Source organism: Lissotriton helveticus, chromosome 1_1 (assembly GCF_964261635.1).
Source record: "Lissotriton helveticus chromosome 1_1, aLisHel1.1, whole genome shotgun sequence".
Classification (NCBI taxonomy): domain Eukaryota; kingdom Metazoa; phylum Chordata; class Amphibia; order Caudata; family Salamandridae; genus Lissotriton; species Lissotriton helveticus.
In genome coordinates, this window is record NC_136057.1 from 1,043,587,380 (window position 1) to 1,043,600,762 (window position 13,383).

General features: G+C 46.9%; 1 protein-coding gene across 3 annotated transcripts in view; it reads right to left on the minus strand.

Moving 5' to 3' along the window:
- TYMP (thymidine phosphorylase) overlaps positions 1–11,213 on the minus strand; it is a 253,694-nt gene extending 242,481 nt beyond the window's left edge. The window contains exon 1 of one of the 3 annotated variants that reach the window (XM_078677900.1): positions 11,043–11,213. The gene's annotated coding sequence lies outside the window, so the exon portion shown is untranslated. Of the gene's footprint in view, positions 1–10,833; positions 11,006–11,028 lie in introns of those variants that run through there. The other 2 variants (XM_078677904.1, XM_078677906.1) reach the window with 2 other exon arrangements.
- Positions 11,214–13,383: the final 2,170 nt, after the last annotated feature.

A 13,383-nucleotide genomic window follows, 5' to 3' on the forward strand; every position in this document is an offset into this window, starting at 1 on the left:
AAAGCCAGAATTCAGTGGAGTTTCATGAACACTCCCAGTATCTCCACTCCAGCGGTGTAGTCTGGCCCGGCCCATCATGCTGTGATCTTGGCCTTGTGCCTGCTGACTGACGTCATTCTTATGCCCTGGCGCCGGCAATCTTAGTCAAGTCCTAGCAGCACCAGCCAGTCGGCGGAGGGGGAGATGGAGGGGAGGGGTAGGGGGGGCTAGGGGAGTTGCATTGTTCGTGGTCATGGTTTGACACTCTAGTCTTGGTCTGGCCAAATAAGATCTCTCCCCCCAATAAACCCACAACAAGCCGATGCCCATTCCAGGTCAAAATAATGACGCTTCACTGGCGAACTTGTCTTCTAAATCTTTTGGCATTTGACGTTTCTTGCATGTCCAACTGCATTTGGGGTTTTCCTAGCGCTTCAGCACTTCATAACACTCACACTTGTCAATGCAGCCTCTACTGGAGAGGGACATCCAGGCCCACGGACCTCACTCCCAAGCCCTCTGTCCTAGTAGTGCTATTGTTTTGTCTTCAGTGAGCTTTTTTCGTAAAAGGGCACCTCGAGGCCCCTCGAGCACTCCGTTAGTTCTCTCCCTAAAAGTGAAATGCACGCAGCCCTTCCAGGCAGGCTAGTCTAATCGTCCCCGAGTTACTGGCCCAGAAACTGCCAGGGAGAATTGGCGGTCAGTACCCCAAGACGGAATCACCTGGTGATAACTGATGTGGGAACTCAGAGGCATATTATCAAGACAGGCGATACAATTATCGCCGTTTTAGCGGCAGAAAACTGCCGCTAAAACGGCTATAATTGGCTTGATAATATGCTCTATGGAATTCCAATTGAAGCCCATTTTAGATGTCCATCACATTTTATATGGGCTTCAATTGTAATTCCAGAGAGCATATTATCAAGCCAATTATCGCCGTTTTAGCGGCAGTTTTCTGCCGCTAAAACTGCGATAATTTTATCACCTTTCTTGATAATATACCCCAAAGTCTTCTGGTCAGTAAATCTTAGCACACTGACTAAAAGTTTTTGTTCAATATTTACACTGAAGTTGCACATAGTCTTTGTGTAGTCCAGCAATTCCGTTTTAGGACTGCAAAAGCGCAAAACTGCCCAGCACCACCTTCCACGCAGACTGGTCCGGCTAAGTGCTTTGTAACAAGAGTGACCAGGGAGGCAGGGGTGAAGGAGAGGGAGTCTCCTCTCAGGAGCAACCCAAAACAAAAGCATAAAGAAAAGGGATGCGCTCTTACAGAACAATGGTCTCGAAATCCCAGGCACTCCCTAGCTTCAAAGTGGCCTTCTGTCTCCTTCCTTAACACCAACAACACTCTATCTGGCTGATTGAAAATTATGTCTGGGACATTCTTGGGGAGGCTTGCAATACACATCTGTTCCTTTAGATCACTCTCCAAGCCTCCATCTTGGGTACCACCAAAGTATTCCTTATACATGGCTATGGCCAGTAGGTTTCAGTTTGTATCATTCATACTCTACGTGCATCCTACATACATAGATAGCACACACAATATGCCCCCATGCTCTACAAGGATGAGAAAATTACCTGATTGTAGGAAACTGGCAGAGCAATTGGGTAATGCTGGATAGACAGTAGGCTGCTCTCCCAAGCAGGTGGCAGGAAAAAAGAGGTTTCTTGCACTTAGAGGCCACTTTGCTACCACCACTGTCAATCCTCTGCAGCCTGGTGAGATGACAGTAGGTTCTCTCATAAAAATGAAAGTGCACATGGTGTACTCTTCCAACCACACAGCCGCACTCTGGCTCTCATTCAATGTCATGGAAAGGCTTCAGCACCTATGTATGATCATTGTGTGTGCTTAGATGGGAGTCACAGGGTCAGACTGATTTGCATATAGCCATGTCTGAACTGGGGTGACAGAGTGGGCTAAAGAATGGTGATGGATTAAACCCAGATCAGTTGACTGGGGGTGAGTGTTTGATTTGTTCAAACGCTCCGTCCATCATCCCCTTTTGTATCGCTTTGTTCGCCCTAAGTATGGCAGGGTATACTCAGACGTGAGTCCCTTGTTCACTTGGCCACTGGATTCAAGATAGCCTGGCTGATGAGGATTATGAATCCGAAACCGGTCCCAGGATGCTTGTTTCCGGTCCAGGGAAGACATGGCTTGGCAGTTCGGGCTGGACTGTTCCCAGAAGGCACAGGGTCAGACTGATTTGCATATAGCCATGTCTGAACTTGGGTGGCTGAGTGAACTAAAGAATGGTGATGGATTAAACCCAGATCAGTTGACTGGGGGGGAGTGTTTGATTTGTTCAAACGCTCCGTCCATCATCCCCTTTTGTATCGCTTTGTTCGCCCTAAGTATGGCAGGGTATACTCAGACGTGAGTCCCTTGTTCACTTGGCCGCTGGATTCAAGATAGCCTGGCTGATGAGGATTATGAATCCGAAACCGGTCCCAGGATGCTTGTTTCCGGTCCAGGGAAGACATGGCTTGGCAGTTCGGGCTGGACTGTTCCCAGAAGGCACAGGGTCAGACTGATTTGCATATAGCCATGTCTGAACTTGGGTGGCTGAGTGAACTAAAGAATGGTGATGGATTAAACCCAGATCAGTTGACTGGGGGGGAGTTTTTGATTTGTTCAAACGCTCCGTCCATCATCCCCTTTTGTATCGCTTTAGATGGGAGTCAAAGCACAACAGCTTGCTATGGGGACCTCCAGGCAGGGGTGCACTCTCTAGAGGATTGTCCCAGCATGTACTGCTTCACATGTATTGCCACCATATGCCAGCAATGTCCACTATATGCTAGGGAGCTTTATTGTATGTCTCGTGTTGATGATGACCAACATATACCAGAGAGGGAATCGATATTTCAGTGATGGTGGTCATATGCAAGTGATAGATAACCTCAATATTCCTTCCATTTTATTTTTCTCGGTATGCTTAAACTGAATCTTTACTCAGTCATGCACCTACGAACTGTGGTCAACAATAACTTATAAGACGACAAGCCCTCATTTGCAGATGCTACTCCTTATAGACATGGCGTACAATCTCACTGCTCTCTTACTCTTGATCCTCAACCTACTCCTCCTCGTTCTAGCCACGCCATTCTTATGCTTCTCCTGCTCCTTCTCCTGCCGTACTCTGGCCTCCTGATTGCATAGGCCTGGCCCATCCAGGTCCAAGCTCTAGAGGAACAGCCCACTTGCTGTCCTTATGCTTTTGGTCCTCAAGGTTTCTCGATGCCAGTTATCCTGCTCCACCAGGTGACAGGATCCAAAGAGGAAGGAGCAATAATACTTTCCAATGGCCCTCCTGATCCTGTTTCTTGTGCTTATGGTACTCCTGTGCATGCTGCTAGTTCCCCTTACAGTTTTTCTTCTTAGTTTCCCTGGTCCTGGTCCTCCTGGACTTCCAAGTGATCTGATTCCTGATCCTCTCATTCCTACTCCTGGTTCTCCTCCTCCTGCTGCTGCTGTTGAGTAGGGTTCTTCTCTTCATGCACGCCAGAGGATTCTGATCATACCTGGAAGATGTTTCTTCACTCTCATACCCACGATCCCTGCTAAGTGAAGAAAACAGACAGGTGCCCCAGGAGCCACCTCCCCTACATTATTTTGAATAAAGAGCCCATGCTTGACTGAACAATCAGTCCAACCAGAGACCCAACAAGTTAGTTGTAGGTTCTCCTTCGGAAACTTCCCTACTTGCCACATACAAATGAGGCGTATAGCGTGTATACTGTAGGTATTTATTTAAACTAACATAATACATAACATATGCAGTAAAATGGGTGTAACGATCAGGAGTGTATATGCAATTGTGAACAAACAAACGTTTACAGAATAAAGAACCTAAGCATTGTATGTATCTGTAGATACATTTCCTACAAACGCTAGCCCTAATTGTTAGTAGCCAAGTTCTGCCATCGTAAGAATGGAAACAGAGTTGCATACATCAACCAGAATGAATACAACCTTTGGTTTGCTTATCCCAAAAATACTAGCCATCTTTGATGGCACTGCTCCTTGGGTGCTTTTGTTCCTCAATGTCCTCAAACATACGGACCATCATACCTTGTGTGTCATTTATCAGAGGATGAATAAGAAAGTGTTTCTTTTAAGTGACATATAGTGATAACAACAGCCTGAAAATGTGCAGGGAGTGAGCTCATGTGATGGGCTTGGTAATCTAATGTATTTGGCTTTGAGGATTGGCAAATCTTGGCTGCTTGGAGTATAGTCAGGATTCTGCCAGCATGCCATCAGATGCCACTCATGAGACCCCTGAGGGGTCCTTCCTTTCGACCAGCTTAAGTCAGAACGCTCTTCAGCGCGTTGTACACCTTGGTTGGCCTTTCATTCAAGTTCTGCTTTCCATACCACCATATTGATGCATTATGGTCCAAACACTGCTTTCTGTCATCAAACATTGCCTAGATCACATCTTAGAGGTGGAGCTGTTTAGTATTTTGGTGCCTCAGAATACACGGACCCGTGTTTATGCTTTCTGGACTTTTATCAGCTCTGATCCCTGTTCTGTTCTTTGCTTTCATAGTTCCCTTCTTGTGTCTTCTGGCTTATTCAGTCTTCATTCTCCAAGTCCCTGTGCAGCCTTCCCTCCATTGCGAGGTAAATTCTCTATAAATCGTACAATTACCTAAAATCTGTACAGTAAAACACATTAAATAGATAAAATAAAGTGCACCATGCCTGCATGGGCGCAGATTTGAGCAGTATGCTCCTGAAACAGACTACGTTACAATGAGTTAAAATTATGAATATACTCCTGTTCACCTCCAATGCTTACTTAGTCCTGTAACAATCCCTGTTAACATAGAATTCATCAGTCATTGTTACCAGTTCTGATTGAGCCCCCTTCGAGGACCAGTTCTTTCTTATAGTCTGTTTGGCCACGCTGAGGGCCCGTAAGTTGGAAAACTACCACCAGGGTGGGGGCGCCAGCTGATTTGATTACTGGGAAGTTAAAGCCCTGGTCTGCAACCTGTTGTTCGGGGTCAAGTGCTACTCTAATTTGATGAGTGAACCTACCGACTCTAGCAAGTAGGCAAGTAGTTGTTTCTGAAAAGCACTAGTCTGAGGCATCCCTGCACGTTCTCAGGCTGTTAGAAATGGGATTTCTGGTTCGCTAGGTCATGCGTCTAAGCCAGGCAGAACCCAGCACTCTAGTCAGGGCAAGTTACATGCTGAAGATAACCCCTGCTCACCCCCTTGGTAGCTTGGCATGAGCAGTCAGGCTTATCCCAGAGGCAATGTGTAAAGGGTTTGTGTAACACACATACACAGCAGCAACACACTAGGCACACCACAAAGGAAACTCCACACAAGGTTATATAAAAAAATAGCCTTTGTTTTACTCACAAACACATTAGAATGTAATCACAAATGTACACTGTGCCATCTTGTACTAGGTTATATTTCACAGGGGATAATATACAGGACAGGGCCAATCGGGCCACTGTCAGAACCATCAGAACAGGTAAGTAATAAATAACCAGTAACTACTGGTGCAGATACTTTGTATAAACACATTATGCATCACATTAGGCATAAGCACATTATGCATACATATAACCAGCGGTATAGCACATCATGTCTAAACATTTGCACCAGTGCACAATACCCCTGGGTGCCCACTGGCCCCCAATCGGCAGTCCTAGCACCTCAGAGCATAACGCAATCTATGAGCACATAGGCCATAGTCACCTTAGTAATTTACTTGTAGGGGGTACATATATTGTGGCCCTGCGCTCATTGGGACCCTCTTAGTCCTTGCGGCCAACATCTATTCACCAAGGCCCCAGATAGTGGACTGTAGCTGCACACAAACAACAATGTCCTCGAACAAAAGGGAAGCCTGCAGCTGCCCGTGATCAGGCCACTTCCTGACCAGCGGCCTTGCCGCAATTCAAGTTGCCAAGTTTGAGCGTGTCCAGGGCCCCTCACCCACTGGGGCCTAGTGGACCACTATGCAGGCTTGGAAAGGGGAGCTAAGCACCACGAATGTCCTCAGTGCCTCCCCAGTCTTGGATGCTACAGAGCTTGGCTTTTCGCCACAGTCCCTCACCACGGGAGTTCCACAAGTGCAGCTGCCCGCTACCACGCAGTGCAGCTGCAATACTCTACCTCCATCCCTCTCACCACACACAGGGGCGGTGCGGTTCAGGTCGCAGCCATCGGCTGCCTAGCTGAGCGAGGTCCCGGTCACCACCTACCCAACTTCCTTCTGCCTGCAAGGTAGGGACTGGCCTCGCTCCATGGAGCGAAGTCTCCATCGGTGTTTCTCATCCCTGCGACCTATTCCTGGCAGCGGCCCCACCCACAGTCAGGCCGAGTCGTTGCCTGACTTCAGGCTCTTCGGCGGGCCTCTTCTCTTCACTGTCCAGCCAGTTTAGGCAGCATTTGGGGCTCTCATCGATACCACGGGAGCCCCGCCCACAAACAGGCATCCTTCCTCTGACTTCCGACTTCCAGCTTGGCTTGCTGTGGCCGGCCCTGGCCAGGGGCAGGCTTCCTTGGCAAAGCCCCCACCCACAACCAGGCAACATGGAGGATTCCCCGTGCCGGGATTCCTCCTCAGCAGGATTTCAGTTGACGGCACGGCTGCTCTCGCCGTATTTTCCCAGAAGGAGCCACTTCTCGGCTCAAGGAACAATTGGCAAAGCACCCACCACATGCAGCAGTGAGCGAGGGGGTGCACTGACACTCACACCAGCTGCTCCCACTATAGGAGCCCCCTCCTTGGGCTCAGGCAGTAGAGGTAAAAGCGCTCACCATGCGCTTACAGTAGAACATAAAGCACTCACAACATTAAGTCCCAAATTCAGAGGGGCAGAGCTTGGCACAGGCAGGTCAGCACATAGGGACCCCCTGGAAGCAGCAGCTGGGTCCCACTGCGGTTCCTCCTTGCCAAGCAGTCCTTCAGCTTCCCAGCTCCAAGTAAGCACACTGGACACATACAAGGGGTCACAGTCCCAATATTTATATTAGACAGGTCTTTCTTCTGCCCTGGCACAGGGCTTGGGGATCCAGTCCCAACCAGTTCTGGGAGGCACTCAATATATTATTTACAGTGCACAACAGTCCCCTTTGACATTGCAGGTCCTGATCCCAGACACACCACAGGGGGGCTGAGCCAGCATTGTACAAGGTAGGCACAGACCTATTCAGGGTCAGGGGCTACTCCTCCCACTGCTCCAAATGCAGATCTACCTATTCAGCCTAGTGCTGACTCACCCAGCCCCTCTGGAGCCACTGCAGCCCCCCAGCCCCTGTCACTACAGAGCCAGACATGCAATACACACCAGGCAAGCACAAAGATACACAGAAATGCCAACGTCTAAAAGTGGCACTTCTAAAATGGTGATAATAAATCCGCGCACACCATTACGCAGCATTTATTATTACTATTCCAAACATACTAAACTTGACCACGCTGCACCTCTCATATCAGGAATTACCACTGAAACACTTATCAGGGAATTTCCAATGCATTCCTATGAGAGGGCAGTCTCACAGCAGTGAGAAACCAAAATGGCGGTTTGTCACTACCAGGACATGTCACACAATTAAGGTACATGTCCTACCTTTTACCTACAATGCACCCTTTCCATAGGGCTTGCTAGGGCCTACCTTAAGGGTGACTGACATGCAGTAAAAAGGGCACTTTATGTGCCACGTCCCAGCAGCAGTCAACTGCGCACCAAGGCCCTGCAATGGCAGAGGCTTGAGACAGGTTTGAAAGGCTACTTTGGTGGGTGGCGCAATCAGCGCTGCAAGCCCACCAGTAGTATTTAATTTACTGGCTCTGGGCATCTGAGATACCACTTTACAAGGGACTGACAGGTAAATTAAATACGCTAAACAGGTGTAGACCAATCTTACCATGTTTACCACAGAGAGCACATGCACATTACACTGGACAGCAGTGCTAAAGTACCCAGAGTCCTAAAACCACCAACACAAGGTCAGGAAAAAGACTAGGAGGAAGGCAAAATGTTCAGGGATGAGCCTGCAAAAAGGGCCAAGTCCAACACAGGCCCTTGACCTTTAGGGCTGGGTGCAACAGGCGATGACAGTCTGCGGCTTCCTTTTGGCATATTGGTTTATTTTTCCAACCAGTGTTAATTAATTTTAGTCCATTAGCACTGACATGCTTCAATTTGATCGGTTACCGCTGCCCTCTTACTATTAGTATGTTTAACCCATGACTGCCTGAGAAGAAAGAGACAGCAAGCCCAAGACCTCCATTTTATTTGACATTTCACAAGTGCGTGCCAAGGGGTACGTTGACACACAATACAATCGGCCATCTGCTTCACTCCCAACATAATGTTGCAGTGTGAGGCTTGCAGTTTTACAGTTAATGCTTCCATTATGGGCTGAAAATCGCAGCTTACAGCGTGCTTGTTGGGTAAAATTGTCCAGTGTTATTATATAAATAACTCAATAAGGTCACCGTGCAGAAACATGCCCAAGACAGACAGAAGTGAATGTACTTTGTTGTAGTTTGAAAAGCTGCTTTGAAAAACTGCTTGTTTTACATGTAAAACCAACCGTAAACTCTGCTCACATATTATGTGAGAGTTCACTCCATTGGCAATGTGAGTTGTGTTTTCTTTAGTGTAATGAAAGTCTTATGCCAAGCTTTACAACACAACAAAGGTACACCACGGCCAGCTGCAGGGCAACCTTCCCTACCACAAAGAATAGGAGAGGCGATAGTAGCAGAAAGTATTTTAAAAATAGGTGGTTCTACTTATACCAAGGGGGTGAGTAAAGTCTAAGTATGATGGGCATGAGGTCTGAATAAGAGATACTGGTATGTGGAGTGAAAGTGATTGGGTCAAATAAAATATCTTCAGAGCAGATAAATAAGGATCCACCAAGGTAACACTTTTGTTTAAATATTGTGACTTACCCAGTTCCCTTTTGGTTAGAGGGTTACTCTCTATTTTTATTCCTGATAGTAGCAGAAAGAACACAACATAATTCTCTCTCATACATGGGACAGGTACAACGCGGCTAGTTGACACACTAAAGACTGAGGGCCCGATGTAGGTAATCCTCATTTACCGACTCTAAAATACCGAATTTTACCGATTCGGTATTCTAGATTCGGTAAATGAGATGTAGCTAAAAATTCGGTATTTTTTACCGAATCGGTAGGATTCGGTAATTACCGAATCGGTATTTACCGATTCAGTAATTGCCATTGATTCCTGCCTTGAGGCCCATAGGAATCAATGTCAATTATCGAATCGGTAAATACCGATTCTGTAAAAATACCGATTTGTCAAGGGGAACAGGGTGTCACTTTGACACCCTGTTGCACCCCTGATTTTGGCTTGTGTGCCATGTAGCACACATACATGTGTGTCACATGGCACAGGTGTACATGCACAGATGTGAATGTACACAGGTATTCGTTATTTACCACCAAATAGTATTTGGTGGTAAATAACGAATCGGTAATGGCCTGTGGCACTGTTTAAAGTGCCACCTACATCTGGATTTACCGATTCGGTAACTTTACCGTTAAGGCCACCTACATGTCAAATCCCAAATACCGGTCGGTAACGGCCGAAATCGGCCGTTACCGACCGGTATTTGGCGACCTACATCTGGCCCTGAGTGACAGAAGAAAATGGACTATTGTTAGTTTTCCTTGACTTGACAAAACATACAAGAAGTACAAAACTCCTGAAGAAACAGCCAGACTCATGGGATGTCCACCCATCATTTTTTGGCATACTTCAGTGCGCAGCCCTTGGTGTGGCGGACACGTCCAGGCGTAGGTTTCATTCTGGCTGTGCCACGGGAACCAGGATACACCTGACTGAAGACCCCCAGTTAGGATGAAACCAGTCCTGGGTTGCTTGTGTTCTGAATCTGAGTGGGCCAGGCCTGGCAGTTCGGGCTGGACTGTTCTGACTGGCACAGGGTGAAGACTGATTTGCACATCGCTGGGTTCAAACTGAGGAGGCATACTGTGCAAAATAACAATGGTTTGGGATGCGGCCAGAGTGATTACCAGATTAATTCTAACATTCGATCCAACACTTTTTATACACTGAAGTTACAAAGTGGCACACAGCTGAATAGGACTGAGAGGCCTTGCACTAGAGGTGAAGAGGGGGCCTTTGATCCTATAGTATGTATGTGGGAATGTGCCCCGGTAGTATTGATGTGTGAATACATCTAGTGCTGGTTTCTGACTGTGCCCTTGTGCCGGGGCTGTGGTGTCTAGTCGCACTGTGCCTCCACAGAGTGAAGTGTGGGGCCTTGCGACTGCTGTATTCATGGCTGTTAAGAACCAAAGAATCGCATGATATTCACTGCATTCGGGGAAGGAAGGGGAAGTGTCCCGGCCAATCAAATAGCCAGGGCGGAGGGGTCCCGGCCAATCAAATAGCCAGGGCGGAGGGGCGTGTGAGCGAGGTTGGCCTCACAGAGGCTGCTCAATGACCCGCATTCACCGCAAACGGGTCAGCATGAGGGGGGGCGTGTGTGGAAGTGGAAGATAGGGACTGTCCGCAGGTGAGAAGTAATCGAGAGAGAAGAGGCCATGATAGTGATTTAAAGCAGCTGTATAGAGAAGATAGGAAGTGAAATCACTCGATTCAATCACGCGCTATCTTATTGACGGTCCGAGAGCGCACGGTCGCCCTCCCAAAGCCCCATCACTCGGTGTCAGTCTCACTACAGACGCACATGCAGCGACTCTGTCTCGCAGCATGGGCAGGGATGCACACCTCGATGTCTCATAGGCGCGCAGCCAAGTACTCAATGCCTCGCAGCGCTATAAAAACTTTACATATTACCTGCCTCGCAGTCGCCGCCTCACAGACCGCAGGTAAGTGAAGATGGCGAGAGTTTCACGGTACTCACGAGACTTGCAGGTCCCCTCAAAGCTCTGAAGACAAGCACTGTCTGTCCCACGGGACCACAGATAAGAGCAGGCTTTCACCCCCTCTCCCGACAACACACACAGATGAGCAGGTTCAAGACGGACTCACTGTCCAGGACTCACTGTCCAGCAGAGACGTGCGGGGACCCGCTAGTCCACAGAAAAGAATAGATAGGCCGGTCCTCGGGTCTCCAACACCGCAGAGAAATCCAGGTACTGCCAGAGCCACGCGGTCCAACCGAGAAGGCAAAGTTTCTCTTCCTCAGCCTCAGACAGAGAAGTTCATGTGCTAGGTAGACAGGTCAGTACTGAAAAAGAGGGACGAGCTCCTCTCTTTATGCTGCAACCTTTCTACTGGCGCCCTCTTGTGGCCATTGTGAGTTCTGAGGTGTTTAACCCCTGAACCGTATCGGACATGAATCTTCAACATATATTTCTTTCAGTGACACACTGCCCGTACACACGCATATCATAAGAATGGAGAACCCTGTACAAATTGTCCTCAGGTCACTTACTGTCACCACTGTTCACTTCCACCCCTGAGACCACCTCTGCTACACGCACCCACCAAGGCCAGTCAACAGAGGCTCCAGGGTGCCACGCAAGGATGTTATTCTCAACAAGTGAAGCTGTGCCATCATCTCACTGGCCGACTTGTTTCCAGCCCTCCCTGTGATCTTTCCTCTACTGGACACGACAATCCGTGGATCGTCCCTGAAGGTGTCCCATCTTTTGGTAACATTCACTAACAGGGTACTAGGCTCTGCGGCTCATGGGATTCACCAAAAGTGCACTTGCACTGCTAGTCGAGTCCCCCCTCCCCCCCCCCCACATAACTGGACATGCAGACTGGCGTTGGTGTCAGCGAATTAAAGGTTTAAGACACACATTTACTACTGCAGGGCAAGCGACAAGTGTTAACAACTCTGGGTAAAATCGGTTCAGTCCCCTAAAATTGGTGTACTTGTTCACTGCCTTCATGTGTGAATGTGTTTGCATGCCTGTCTCCACATTTCTTGTTATTTTATACATTTGTTGTGTGGCTGAAGGATTAAAGGGTTACAGGGCACACCTCCTAAAAACAGCAGAGGTGTTAATTAGAATATGCAGTTCGCAACGTCACTTGCAGTGACATGGTAGGAAGCGAAGTCACACCCCTATAATAGTCGCTATTTGAAATAAAAAAACCAAAAACATATATTTACACACACACACACACACACATATATATATATATATATATATATATATATATACATATATATATATATATATATATATATATATATATATATATTCACTTAAAAAAACATAGGTTTCAGGCCTTATATAGTTAGGAATTAGCATTTAAAAAACCATTGAAATTGCTCCTATATAGTTAGTTGTACTAACTATATTTCGCGCACCCGCAATCCACTGCTGATGATGTCACATATTACATCATTCATGACATGGTCAGTGACATCACTGATGACATCACTAACTATATAGGAGCAATTTCAATGGTTATTTAAATGCTAATTCCTAACTATATAAGGCCTGAAACCTATGGTTTTTTAAGTGAATTTGCAAGGTTTTTAAAATGCTAATTCCTAACTATATAAGGCCTGAAACCTATGTTTTTTAAGTGAATTTGCAAGGTTTTTTAAATGCTAATTCCTAGCTATATAAGGCCTGAAACCTATGGTTTTTTAAGTGAATTTGCAAGGTTTTTTAAATGTTAATTCCTAACTATATAAGGCTTGAAACCTATGGTTTATTCAGTGAATTTGCAAGGTTTTTTAAATGCTAATTCCTAACTATATAAGGTTTGAAATCTATGTTTTTTTCAGTGAATTTGCAAGGTTTTTTAAATGCTAATTCCTAACTATATCAGGCGTGAAATCTATATTTTTTTCAATAAATTTCAAAGGTTTTGTAAATGCTAATTCTATTAGCGGATAACGTTTATATATGTTATTATCCTTCTGGGACCACCTGAGCAGCCATCTTGTTTCTCAGGAGAAATGAGGCACAAGAGAGCACAAAACAAGAGTGGAAAATGCGAAAAGGGGGCATGGTTGAGACCCCCTGACCCCCTAGCCCTTCTCAGGGGGTCCCAGAAGGACCACCAAGTGCAAAAAAATTATTACTATTTTTTAAATCGCGGGGTACGCGCACGGTACGCGTACCGTACGGTGCGCGTACCCCGCGATTTGTTTGAATTTTTTTATTTTTTTTTGCCCTTGGGGGTCCTTTTGGGACCCCTGAGAAGGGCTAGAGGGTTGGGGGGTCTCTACCCTGCCCCCTTTTTGTGTTTTCCACTCTTGTTTTGGGCTCTCTTGTGCCTCAGTTCTCCTGAAAAACTAGATGGTGGCCAACACTTCCTGGTTTGGACAGTTTGGAATGTTGACAGTCGACTGCCAGCCAATCAGATACTCGCTCGCGGACGTAAGGGTACGTGCAGGTACGCGTACCGTACGCG